Consider the following 13,242-nt stretch of genomic DNA (forward strand, 5'->3'; position numbering starts at 1 on the left):
AGGTTTTTGATTAAATAGCGGAATAGAAAATATGATCCCAAAAAAGTGTATGTATATCACACGTACACAACCACACTAGGCCCCAATTACTATTGTTTGTACCCCTAAAAGGCTAGGAGTAGGGGGAGTATGGAACAGGCAGCACCCTCAAACCTTCAGAAGTATGAGATGAACCCCAACAACTTGGAAAGGTGGATCTCTCTCACACGTACCAACACAGACTATCCCCCAATTTAACTGATCCCCAGAGGTTTTTGATTAAATAGCGGAATAGAAAATATGATCCCAAAAAAGTGTATGTATATCACACGTACACAACCACACTAGGCCCCAATTACTATTGTTTGTACCCCTAAAAGGCTAGGAGTAGGGGGGAGTATGGAACAGGCAGCACCCTCAAACCTTCAGAAGTATGAGATGAACCCCAACAACTTGGAAAGGTGGATCTCTCTCACACGTACCAACACAGACTATCCCCCAATTTAACTGATCCCCAAAGGTTTTTGATTAAATAGCGGAATAGAAAATATGATCCCAAAAAAGTGTATGTATATCACACGTACACAACCACACTAGGCCCCAATTACTATTGTTTGTACCCCTAAAAGGCTAGATGAGGAGTAGGGGGAGTATGGAACAGGCAGCACCCTCAAACCTTCAGTATGAGATTGTGTTCACTGTACCCCACAAAGATTGAGTTCACTGCACCCCACAATGATTGTGTTCACTGCACCCCACAAAGATTGTGTTCACTGCACCTCACAAAGATTGTGTTCACTGTACCCCCCAAAGATTGTGTTCACTGCACCCCACAAAGATTCTGTTCACTGTACCCCACAAAGATTGTGTTCACTGCACCCCAAAAAGATTGTGTTCACTGCACCCCAAAAAGGATGTTGTTCACTGCACCCCAAAAAGGATTTTGTTCACTGCACCCCAAAAAGGATGTTGTTCACTCCACCCCAAAAAGATTGTGTTCACTGCACCCCACAAAGATTGTGTTCACTGCACCCCAAAAAGATTGTGTTCACTGCACCCCAAAAATGATTTTGTTCACTGCACCCCAAAAAGGATTTTGTTCACTGCACCCCAAAAAGGATGTTGTTCACTCCACCCCAAAAAGATTGTGTTCACTGCACCCCAAAAAGATTGTGTTCACTGCACCCCACAAAGGATTTTGTTCACTGCACCCCAAAAAGATTGTGTTCACTGCACCCCAAAAAGGATGTTGTTCACTGCACCCCAAAAAGGATTTTGTTCACTGCACCCCAAAAAGATTGTGTTCACTGCACCCCACAAAGGATTTTGTTCACTGCACCCCACAAAGATTGTGTTCACTGCACACCAAAAAGGATTGTGTTCACTGCACCCCAAAAAGATTTTGTTCACTGCACCCCAAAAAGATTGTGTTCACTGCAGCCCAAAAAGATTGTGTTCACTGCAGCCCAAAAAGATTGTGTTCACTGCAGCCCAAAAAGATTGTGTTCACTGCAGCCCAAAAAGATTGTGTTCACTGCAGCCCAAAAAGATTGTGTTCACTGCAGCTCACACACAGAAAAATGGATGTGGATCACTGACACCTGCCTATCTCCAATCCCACACCACACAGCAATATCGATTGTAGTTTGTAGAACACAGTTTCCCTAAAATTCAGCAGACTCTGTCCCTAACAGGATTGAGAAGAGATCGTAGATCAGGATTGAGTGCAGATTCACCCCACCCCCCACACAGCAATATCGATTGTAGTTTGTAGAACACAGTTTCCCTAAAATTCAGCAGACTCTGTCCCTAACAGGATTGAGAAGAGATCGTAGATCAGGATTGAGTGCAGATTCACCCCACCCCCCACACAGCAATATCGATTGTAGTTTGTAGAACACAGTTTCCCTAAAATTCAGCAGACTCTGTCCCTAACAGGATTGAGAAGAGATCGTAGATCAGGATTGAGTGCAGATTCACCCCACCCCCCACACAGCAATATCGATTGTAGTTTGTAGAAGACACTGACCCTATATAATTCAGCAAACTCTATCCCTAAAATGCCTACAACTCGCCCTGCCTAAACACTCCGACCTGTCCCTCAATTCTATCCGGACACAAATGGTTTTTTCCTGCCTATCTTTCCCTAATCAGCAGCCAGCACGTTGATGTGTGCTCTGTCCCTGAATCTAAGCAGCATAATGACGCCGCTGCGGCTGCCTCGAACTTATAAAGACTTGGTCACATGCTTCAGACGGCCAATCACAGCTACTGAGACATTTGCAGGCATGGCTGGGATGGCTTAAGGCACACCAGTTAAACGATTGTTGATTGGCTGTTGAAAGCCCGCCATGAAAAGAGCGCCAAAGCATGCAAAACCCGGAAATAAAACGACCGAACACGGATTTTTACCCGAACATACAGTAAAGTGTCCGTGTCCGTGTTCGGGTACAAAAAATCCAATTATTCGGTACGAACACGAATAATACAGTCCGTGTTCGCTCAACACTAGTTGTAAATAATAAAAACTGTGATATCAGCAAAGCAAAACATAGACATTTGGTCTGTAATGTCCTGGAATAGATAGCAAATAGCAGAAACTCAGTGACTTGTCACACATTGTTATACAGGCTGGCATGTGCCCATTCTTGTCTATGCTGAAAGTTCAATCCCCTAGTTAAGCCACTCTTATCCCAGCTGTGATCATGATGGATGAATCATATAGTATTGTTCAAAAATGTCTACAAACATCTAGGAATTGTCATAAAAAAAGTCATAAAATTTTAACATGCTCTTACATGGCTGGTCTTTTAAGTTATTAAAGGAAAGCAACATACAGAATGTATAACCTTCTTACTGAAAATTATCCTTAGTTTGTAAGGAGCTTCCAACAAAATGATACACGGATAAGGTGAGCTTGAAAAAATATGTGGCAAATCATTTTTAGTTTAATAATGTTTGGGACAATTGTAATACAAGTAATAATACTGATGTGCACTGCCAGTTATATGTAGCAAGCTGAATACAACTGGAAAGCTTTTGTCTGGCCACAAAAAGGTCAATTTCAACCATTTAGTAATTGCAGCAGGCAAGCAAGGTGTTGATCAAAGAGAAGTTTGAGCTTGACAGAAAGGTTCTTGGAACCAGTGCTTGATTGTTTCCATTTTCTTAGGAAAAGATGGCAATCTATTCATCACTCTCACACTGAACGTTGCAAAATGACTGGGGGACTGCTACAGTCAATCATTGCAGTGATTGTTTTCAGGACAAATAGAACTCAATGTCATCAAAAAGACTTCAATGACTTATAATCACAATTCTGTTTCTAGTTTATAACCATCTCTACACAGAAAGGTATAACTTTTGAATAGCAATGTTGATCTGATTATTCAAAAAGGAAATATTATTGCAAAATTACCTTATGACATATACTTTACGGTCTTTATTTTGAATCCTAATCCCAGTGCTCTATTTTCAGCTTTTTATCAACCAGTTCTGAATTTTCAAAAGTTTTTTAGGTCTAATGTTTAGATGTGTATAAATTAGGAACCGCCCAATATCGTTTTTTCATTGCCGATACCGATATTTTAGTCATCGTGTATCGGTATGGGCCGATATTTTCGTACATTTAAATTTTTTTTTATTTTTTTACTTGACTGGTACTCTTTTGGAGGGATCTGGGGATCTAAAAGAGCCCAATCCCTCCTCTGCACTTAAAAGCAAATAAAACGCCAAGTTTGGCTGTTTTGAATGCTGTCGTTTTTTTTAAATCTGGTGCCAGTACCCGGATGACATCACTTCCGGGTTTTTGCACAGAGACCCGGCTTAGAGCCAAATGCGGCTTTGATCAAGTCTTCGATGGCCATGCAGGCTGATTGGACAGGAGACCCGTGCGAGCCACGGAAGGAGGCGGGAGGTGTGGGAAGTCCCCTACTGCTCCTTGTAATGACAGCCGAGCGACTTCTCAGCCGCATCGGTTGCCATTACAAGACAGCCGACCGTCAGCTATGGACACCGGTACCGGGGTGATGCCTCTAGCTGCAGACATCACTCCGGTACAGCACTTTCTGAAATATTGGTGGCCGATTCCTAGTATAAATAAGTTCACTGGTTGTAAACTTGCTGATCCCATTAACCATATAGACCTGAGAAATACACGTGCCTCTTCTCAGCGTAGAATTAAAAAGATCCTAAAAAGACCCTCTGGTGAATTATAGAAAATGGAGCAGATGTTAATTTTGAGATATCCATGTTCATTCATTTTTTTTTCTGCCATCACAAGATGCAGAGCTCAACGGACCTATCTTAGGTCTAGTTAGGTCTATGGGCAGGTATATGTAAATGGACGTGCATTGTTTATATACTTTTATTAATATTAATATTATTATTATTATTATTATACAGGATTTACCTCTGACTTATAATGTGTAGGTCCAAAAAAGGATGCAAACCTTTTCTTTTCTTTCAAAACTAGACAGACTCATAGATAATTAGCCTGTCCATAGACTAATATTGAACATCTGTTTGGATCCCATGAAAAACTGACAGGAGACTTTGATTGGAACACCCTTGTGAAAGAATCCTCAGGGTTTCCATTCACTATGCATGCACACCTCAGCACCCGCATGCACTCCTATGATTCAAGCACATCAAAATGATTTATCCCTGCTCAAATAAGTTTCCTAGGTTTCTAATAAAAAGGAATCAAGCAAGGGAAAAACTGCTTTGGCATGCTTGGATTGCAGAGTCACATGTCTGTTTGGGTGTACGCCATAATTCAGAGAAAAAACACAACATAGGCAAGATTATTTATTATTGGAAACACATACAGAAATAGCCAGGGTCATAATAACAGGCAGCTTCCTATGCCCTTCAGTCCAGGGGTCCTACCAGCAGATCAGAGCACTGCAGCATGGGTCCCAATTTTATGAATTAAAAAAAGGGCAAACTTTTCACATTAGGCACCAGCTGCGAGGAAAAAGGAAAATCCTATGCTCTTATTCCCAGTGTTCCTGCCATGTCATGTTTATTGGTATCAGGTCATGACGTGAAGAAGATATTTATTGTAATCTGTGTTTCAAAGGAGAAAAACATAATTTTTTTGACTCCAATAATTACAACTTGTTTACACCACAGTATCTGCATATTATATGCAAAAGAATTGCATATAGCTACAGAATATATTAAATCACCATAAAAATTGAAATAAATGTTTGCTACAATTTTCTGTACTATTTTCTTGAAAATGACTTCAACTATGTCGTACAAAGGCCTGCCTAATTGGATACAAGTGAAAGTGTTGTTTAGCTTTGACCTCATATTATGGGGTTTGTGGTAAATCTAACAGAAAATTGAACATGTATGGCCAGCCTAAGATAGAAACAAACATCTTATGTAACCAAGGGATTAGATAGGAAGCATTGGGGACCAAGGTTCCCATGCCTTCTGAGGCTGAGTTCACACCTATGCAAATTGGGTGCAGGTTTCCCCGCATCCAATTCGCATGACAGGAGAGTGTGACAGGCTCTCAATGGAGCCGGTTCACACACCTCTGGGGTGGCTGCAGTCCTAACTCGAAAAGGGTCCTATGTGTTTTTGGATCTGTTTCAGATCTGAATTCAGGCAAAAATTTGGACCTAAAATGGAGAACAAGGACGCACTGGACCCCTGCTGCGAGCCGTGCCCCCAGTTAGTGTGAATCCAGATCCTTAACTTGGAAAAAGTGTTTGTGCTCAGAGACAGGACTTTTTCATATTTGAAGGATAGGTTAAGATACATAATGAACTCAGAGACATTAGGAGCTTTATCTGTCCACCACAATCTAGTTAGGAGAATTTTGGCAGCTAAAAGAATAAGCATAATGATAGTCTAACATTCCTTAGGGAAATACTCTATACCCAGGTATAATATACAGTAGCTAATGCCGGGTCAGGTTTGATAATTATTTCTGTTACCTGTGAAATTAAATTAAAGACTTTATACCAAAAACTAGTTAGACACTTACATTCCCAGAGGGTACCAGAGTGACCATATCCTCTCCAGCAAATAGAGGGAGTTGTCGGAGGAGTGGTCAAAAGCTATTTGTGCAAATAAATGTACACATATATTAAGGTACACTTATATGCTACACATACACTCATATACAATACATTTTGAATTTTTTTGCAAGTGACCAGGTACTGACTGTCCCCCATAAAGGTGAACACCTTCTTTTGCACATCACAATTATATGCATTGTTGGTCCACTGTTGGGATCAAGCGCTGGGTTTACTGCCAGACAGAGGCCTTCATTGACAGATGGCAATTCAAGCACTGGTGCTAGGGGGCTGCAGACAAATCAGCCATCTTAACTTTGTGTTTCAATGGAACATCTGAACAAAAATATCTTTGCTTATATATATATTAAAATGTATGGAGTACCTTGGGTGTTTGTAGAAAAGTGATTTATGTAAATGTTCAGCAACATGTGTGTAACAGTGTTTTATGAATATATTTTTGTTTACTGGAAGCAATATAATTTTGTGATTCTATATAATAATTGTCATATATTGGTACCATTTGAAGATCTTTTATGGTATGCACCACGACTACCCCCGGGTGGAGGAAGGGATGGAGCTAATAGTGGTGCATGCAGCAAAAAGGTATTTTAAAGAATAAAACAGGTGGTAAGGAGGCGACATAACACCTTCTCTTTACTTGTCAACTGCCCCTCTGAAAACTATTGAAGATCACTCTTCAGAGGGCTACCACAAGTGTAAATGAGCCCTAAGGGAGGGAGGAAGCTAAATAGTTCCTCAAGGGGTTCTGAGGAGAAAAGGGGAGGTTTAGTGCTGAGTTATTCCCCCACCCCCTATGTAGCCACAGTTCACATTTTAGGCTTAGCAGGGTGCCTGATGGAAATGAAGGCAGCTTCTCCTTCTTCCCATCATGGGTCATGTGATATGTCACATGAGAAGAGGAGACAGGAAGAAGGTCAGTCCACTGTCACTCCCCTGCAGCCCAGTGCTGAAACTAAGGTGAGTTCTCAGCATCTGCTCCTTTCCACCCACAGCAGGCTGCTATGAGCATCACAGTGATTAAGTGGTTCGCACTTACGCTGGGCAGCACCAGGGTTTTTGGTTTGAGTCCCAACCATGGCACTACCTGCCTGGAGTTTACATGTTCTCCCTGTGCCTGCGTGGGTTTCCTCCAGGTACTCTGGTTTCCTCCCGCACTCCAGAAACATGTCTGAATATTCCCTAGTGTGTGTGTGTACATAATATGTTAAGCGCCACGAAAATTCTCAGTGATATATAAATACCTGTAATAAATGAAATAAATAATAAATAATAAATACATCTTGGAGGGAGGAGAGAGAAGAATTCTCCCTCCAGCAGCTATCGGGCCCTTGATTTTCTGATAGGTGTGATGCTGCAGTCACTTCTGTCAGTAAGAGACAGGAAAAGAGAAAGAGCAAAAGGAGCTCTCAGAGGCATTGCTAAGGGCACCCCATGGTGAGCAGTAATGTAATTCGCTATGCGCGCTGCAACAAACGATAGATGTGGCCAAACTGTTAACAATGGGAGGGGCTTAAGGGTCATAGTTAAACAAAACTTGAGCCTCCTTGTACCATTCAAATATACTCTAAATTGCTGTGCCGAAGGTGAGAGTCTCACAAATGCATATAAACCTCAGCCAAAAAAACACTGTCATTACATATGGTTTTGTGCACATCTAAAATAGTAATAGAGCTAACACTGAGCCAATCCTAAAGAAGAACTTAGAAACTCCTTAGCAACCAGCAACTGTTAAGGCAATTAACACTTTGGTAAAAAATACATAATGTACAGTATATTGTATATAGTGCAGGGGTATGGCAGAGTTCAAAGGTCAGGGGAGTCACAAAGTGCAAGGGTCAGGAGTACATAACACACAGAGTTATACAGACAGTGTTGGGCCTAGGAATACATAACATAGATTGCAGGGGTTCAGGGCGTGTATTGCACAAAGCACAGGGGTCTGGAGTTTGTGATGCATAGAATGCAAAGGACAGGAGTGTATAATGAATAATAGGGGTTAGGAGTACAAATGAAAAAAGTACAGGAGTCAGGGGTGTGTAACAGATAGTGTAGGGGTCAGGAGACTGCAATACTCAACCCTCCTTTATCTGTTCAGAAGAAATACACCCCCACCCAACCACACTCCCAGCACAAATCCTCTCCCCCTTCTAGCATGACTTTTCTTTATCCCAATCTTCCCTCCCAGCATAAATCTACTTCCCTTCTCAGCACAATCCCCACCCTACATCCTCTTCTACAACTCCAAAACCCTTCCTCCACCTCCCAGCACAAATCTTCTCTCCCTTCTACCACAAAAACACCCATCCCCCTACCAGCCATAATCCTCTCTCCTTCCCTGCATAAACACTCTACCACACCCTCACAAATGTTCCTTCTAGTACAAATCACCTTCCAGCCAGCATAATCCCTATTCCAGCATAAATACCTCACTCAAATTCCCCCTCCCAGCACAAGTCTTCTCCCCCTTCTAGCACATAACCCCCATCCCCCCTCCCCAATCCCTCTTTCCAGCATAGATCCTCTTTACTTCCCTGCAAGGATACTCTACATCCCCCCCCCCCAATTCCCCTTCTAGTATTCCAGTAAAAATCCCATTCCTCTCCAAATCCCCCCATCACAAATTCCCCCCATTACCCCCTTCTAATACAAATACTCTTCTCTCTCCAGTTCATCCCTACAGCACAAATACTCCCTCCCCAATCCCTCCTTCTAGTACACATCCTCCTATACTTCCACCCACCTAAATTCCCCCTACCAGCACAAATTCCCCTTCCCAGCGAAAATCCTTCTCTCTCCCCAAACCCCTTCCCAAATCTTCTTAACCCCCCCCTAAACCCCCTCCCCCATGACTGTTGTTATAATGTGCAGCCAACAGGGGGAGATGCTGGCTGCTGCAGTGTCACCCATTGCTGCGTTAGGGACCCGGGGCACCCTGTAGGAGATGCAGGCAAGTACCCTGGGCACCCTACACTAGCGATTACTGAAATTGCAGCAATCACACCCCCTCTATGCTAGCACAGTGCACTGAGGGCTTGTGCCCCTTCTGTCACCTTCCCCTTGTCTAATCCCTGGCAAATCCAGATATGAAAGATAATTTGTTCAAAAAAATGACACAAATCAATGGATCCACTCATGAGGAAGTCAAATAATAATTGAATACATAGGGTGGAGCCAGTGCACAAACATCATCTTGCAGGAAGGGGAGGAGCACACATTCAACATTAGTGAAATACCTACTACATATCTGAGTGATTTATACCTTTTTCTTTTTAAGAAAAAATATGTTTTCATTGAGTGATTTATACCTTAATGCTGGGAGAAAACACATCTGAGTAAGCTTAGTTGTTGCTTGCTTTTTAATATATTTTGATTAAATGGATGGCCTTATACAATTATGGACTTATTTTATGCCTAAAGTATCTCAATGGGGATACAAGTCTGTCAGAGCCTTTGATGGGGAAAACCAGGATTAATCACAGGTGTTGTTAGACCGGATTATTTACTTGACTGGTTCTATGTTTTAGAATTATTCACAATCTTAAAGATTGTGAACTGTTTTTACTTTTTGTGAACTTTCCTCTGTGTGAAGGAAAAATTAATAATCTTATAAATAAGGTTTTGCACATTCTTGTTTGCATATTTGTATATTACATGCATTGAATTTGGCATTGTTAGACAGTTTGCACCAGTGGCGGCCCATCCATTGGGGGCGCAGGGGCACCGCCCCCCCATCCATGCGTCCGGCCCCCTAATCTACATGCAGGGCGCTGGACGCATGGATTCCAATAGGGGACTTTTTTTTTAAGTACGTGATTAGAGCCAGAGGCTCTAATAGGCTTCAAAAAAGGGTGGGCTCGGGGCGCAGAGAACTGCTCCCTGAGCCCACCCAGTTGCATAGCAATAGTGAATTAATATTGTCAAACTGACTCACCTCCCAGCCAATCAGGAAGAGGGTTGTGAGACCCCTTTCCCGATTGGCCAAAAGGAGAAGTGATCTTACTGCCCAGTGGCCAGGAAGAGGCAGAAGACACATGGCTGGAGGAGAAGCACAGCGGCTCAGCCATCCAGCACTCCCAGAAGCATTCCCGGCTTGGACAGGAGGAAAGAGGAGGTAAGGAGGCAGACGTTGGGGGGGAGGGAATGGGTTGCCTGCCAACTGACCAACCGACCGAGCGGGGGGGTGCATTGGTTTGCCGCCCCCCCCCCCTTCCGAATTATCGAGCACCAGCCGCCACTGGTTTGCACTATAGTTAGTGATATTTAGTTAGGGGGGCATTTACTAAAGTTGGAGCAGCCAGAATTGCATAGCAAACAGTTGGCTTCTAACTACAGCTTGTTCAATTAAGCTTTGACAATAAAACCTGAAAATTACTATGCACAATTGCACCCAGATTCTGTGTGCTCCAGTTTTAGTAAATACCACCCTCAGTATCATTATATTTCTCATTTGTACATTTGTTATATTTATAGTGCTAAGTGCTGAATGCTTAAAGATTATATAGTTTTTTTTTTTTGGTTATTTTTTAAACAGTCACTGGTGTAACACTGATATCACTTTATTTTTAGTAGGGATTTTTATATTTGTGTGTTAAATATATTTATAGTATTTAACCCTGTGTCACACAGATAGAGATCTTGCACTTCACCTGCTGTAGGAAATCATTAACAACTGGAGTTCCTAATTAATTTTGGTACTTTGATTAAAATTGTGGGCAAGCAAACATCAATTGCCTTGGCTGCTTTATAATTCTAGTCCAGTATTTTAAAAATAGTATGTCAGGGAAAACATAATAAAACGGCAAGTAGTTTTATGAGTACTGTAAACAAACACATTTCCAAAGCGATGATGTTAAGGATATATTAAGCAAGAAAATATTGATTAGCCATTCGCTTGTATAACACATAGTCTGTGTTTCAATTACCACATAGCATTGTTTGAAGTATGTACTGGTATTAATAAGGGAATTGAACAAAAGTTTCTCAAGAGAAAATTCATATCTCTCTTCATTGCCTCAGTAGGTCTAGAATGCCTAAGGCACAATAAAAGTAAAATTGCAGAAAATGACTCTTGTAAATGTTTCTTGCTAGCACAAAAACAAGTATTTTCTGGTGCAAAAAAAAAGAAATGGAACAAATTCAGAAGTGTATACCTGACCTGCCCTTTCAACTCTAGTTTTTTTAAGAAAACAAGTCCTCTAGGTCAATTACTGGACTTTTGGAAAACTTTATTTTGCTTACTTTTGATTTGTAGTTACTGATGCAGGTCTTGAAAGTGGATTTTCTGAAACTGACTGATAAATGGGGGAGTCTACACTTACTATAATCACCTCCTTCTTTGCAATACAGTTTGTATGCCACCAAATGAAAGTTCTACTTCAAGGGATGTCTCTTTTCTGACCTCATACTCTGTACACTAGTCTTAAAAAACAGTGAGAAAGCAATGGCTGCAAGCAATATACTGTTGACATTATTGGCGGTAGTCATGGCCAACAGCAGATTGTCTAAGGAGAGATACAAAATATATGGGACTGATCCATCTTATAAAGGGATCATAGCGATTTAGGTCCTGGCAACCTAAAACATCTGATAAGAGGCAGAGATTGCTTATTTTAACAAGAGCACATTTGGAGCACAAAATCACCTTGAAGAACTCATTTATTTTCACGGACTATTTTCACTTGTTGCACAATAATTTTGTGGATACACATTTTTATTGCATATGTTTTACAAATATTTTATGAATTTTTATTAACATTATTATTATTATTATTTCACATCACTATCACCAGTGTCACTCATTTAATATTTGTTTTCATAATAAGTCACGGATTATGCACACTGTTTGTGACAAAATATTTTAAAATATTTGAATTTTACCGAAAAATGTTTATCTAATGGTATTATCATAACTTTATTTATATTTTATACACTGTTTGCACTTTAAATTTGATAAAGAATACTAGCATAACTACCAGAACACATTTAAAACTAGAGATAACCATCTAGATTTCTAAATACATCTACAGACATATGAAATAATCCTATAAACTCATACCATACCATGTATGTATGTATGTATCTATCTATCTATATGTATATATGTATATATATATATATATATATATATATATAAATATGTATATATAAATATGTATATATACTGTATATACATATAATATTTTTTAATAATATTTATTTATTTTTAATTTATTACAAAAAAGAAATTCATCACAGGTATATATTGTGATTTTTTGAATTACAAGGTATTGAAAAAACAAGAAACAGACTAGTATGCAGGTAGCACTTAACAACACAACGTTGAATATACTTATGTACTTATCTTTTTTTTTCTTAATGTGTGTAATGTAGGGAAATACTAAGGTTACAGGGAGCTGCATTTAAAGCCAGTCATCATGTGCATTATAGTGGTGTAATAAATCCAGTCCTTAAGAACAATTGATCATAGGTCTGCGGTAGGGACATTACAGTGCCCCTGATTGCACTAATACATCACGACTAGGAAGACTAGTCAATCAATATGTTTTATATCATTTTTTTAATGTGAAATGATCATTTAAGATAAGTATTGGCAACAGAAAAACTGCACTTGTGGTATAATAAATCAAATGAAAGCTGCACCACTAATGTGAGATATTTTTCACAATAAAAGATTATTACAAAAACAGTGTTGCGCTTAAATCAAAAAACAATGAACAGTGAGTCCAAGTGTCAAACTCCTAACACAAGTGAAAAGTCCAAAAAAATTTGATAAGTGACAAAATTCCTGTATTCCAAACTCAGATAGGGTCCCCTCAACCTTGTGGATTCACCGCCACCACAAACAAGAGGTACTTTTACCATAGAGCATAGACCTCCTGTTAAGGGAGCATGCTACTGTGTCTCATCCACTCCTGTTTTATTATGGAAAACAATATGAACCGTTCAAGACCATCTACGGACGTGGTAACACTTTACTAGCCTCAAGCTGTCGCAACCGGTGATATGTACCCCACTGTTCTCTTCTATCTCTGCGTTCATGTGAGAAACCGCTCCTCAATACTGTTTGTATTTTGGCCTTTTCACTTGTGTTATGAGTTTGACACTTGGACTCACTGTTTAATGATTTTTGATTTTAGCGCAACACTGTTTTTGTAATATTTAGGATAAGTTGGCTTTGATGCATTGCATTTTGTTTCAATTCATA

At 40.3% G+C, this 13,242-nt stretch overlaps 1 protein-coding gene across 3 annotated transcripts in view; it reads left to right on the forward strand.

Annotated features, from left to right (window-relative positions):
• Positions 1 to 13,242, forward strand: part of TRPM3 (transient receptor potential cation channel subfamily M member 3) — a 552,760-nt gene that overhangs the window by 272,766 nt on the left and 266,752 nt on the right. The window lies entirely within an intron of this gene.

This window comes from Pelophylax lessonae (assembly GCF_965119305.1).
Source record: "Pelophylax lessonae genome assembly, chromosome: 1".
NCBI lineage: Eukaryota > Metazoa > Chordata > Amphibia > Anura > Ranidae > Pelophylax > Pelophylax lessonae.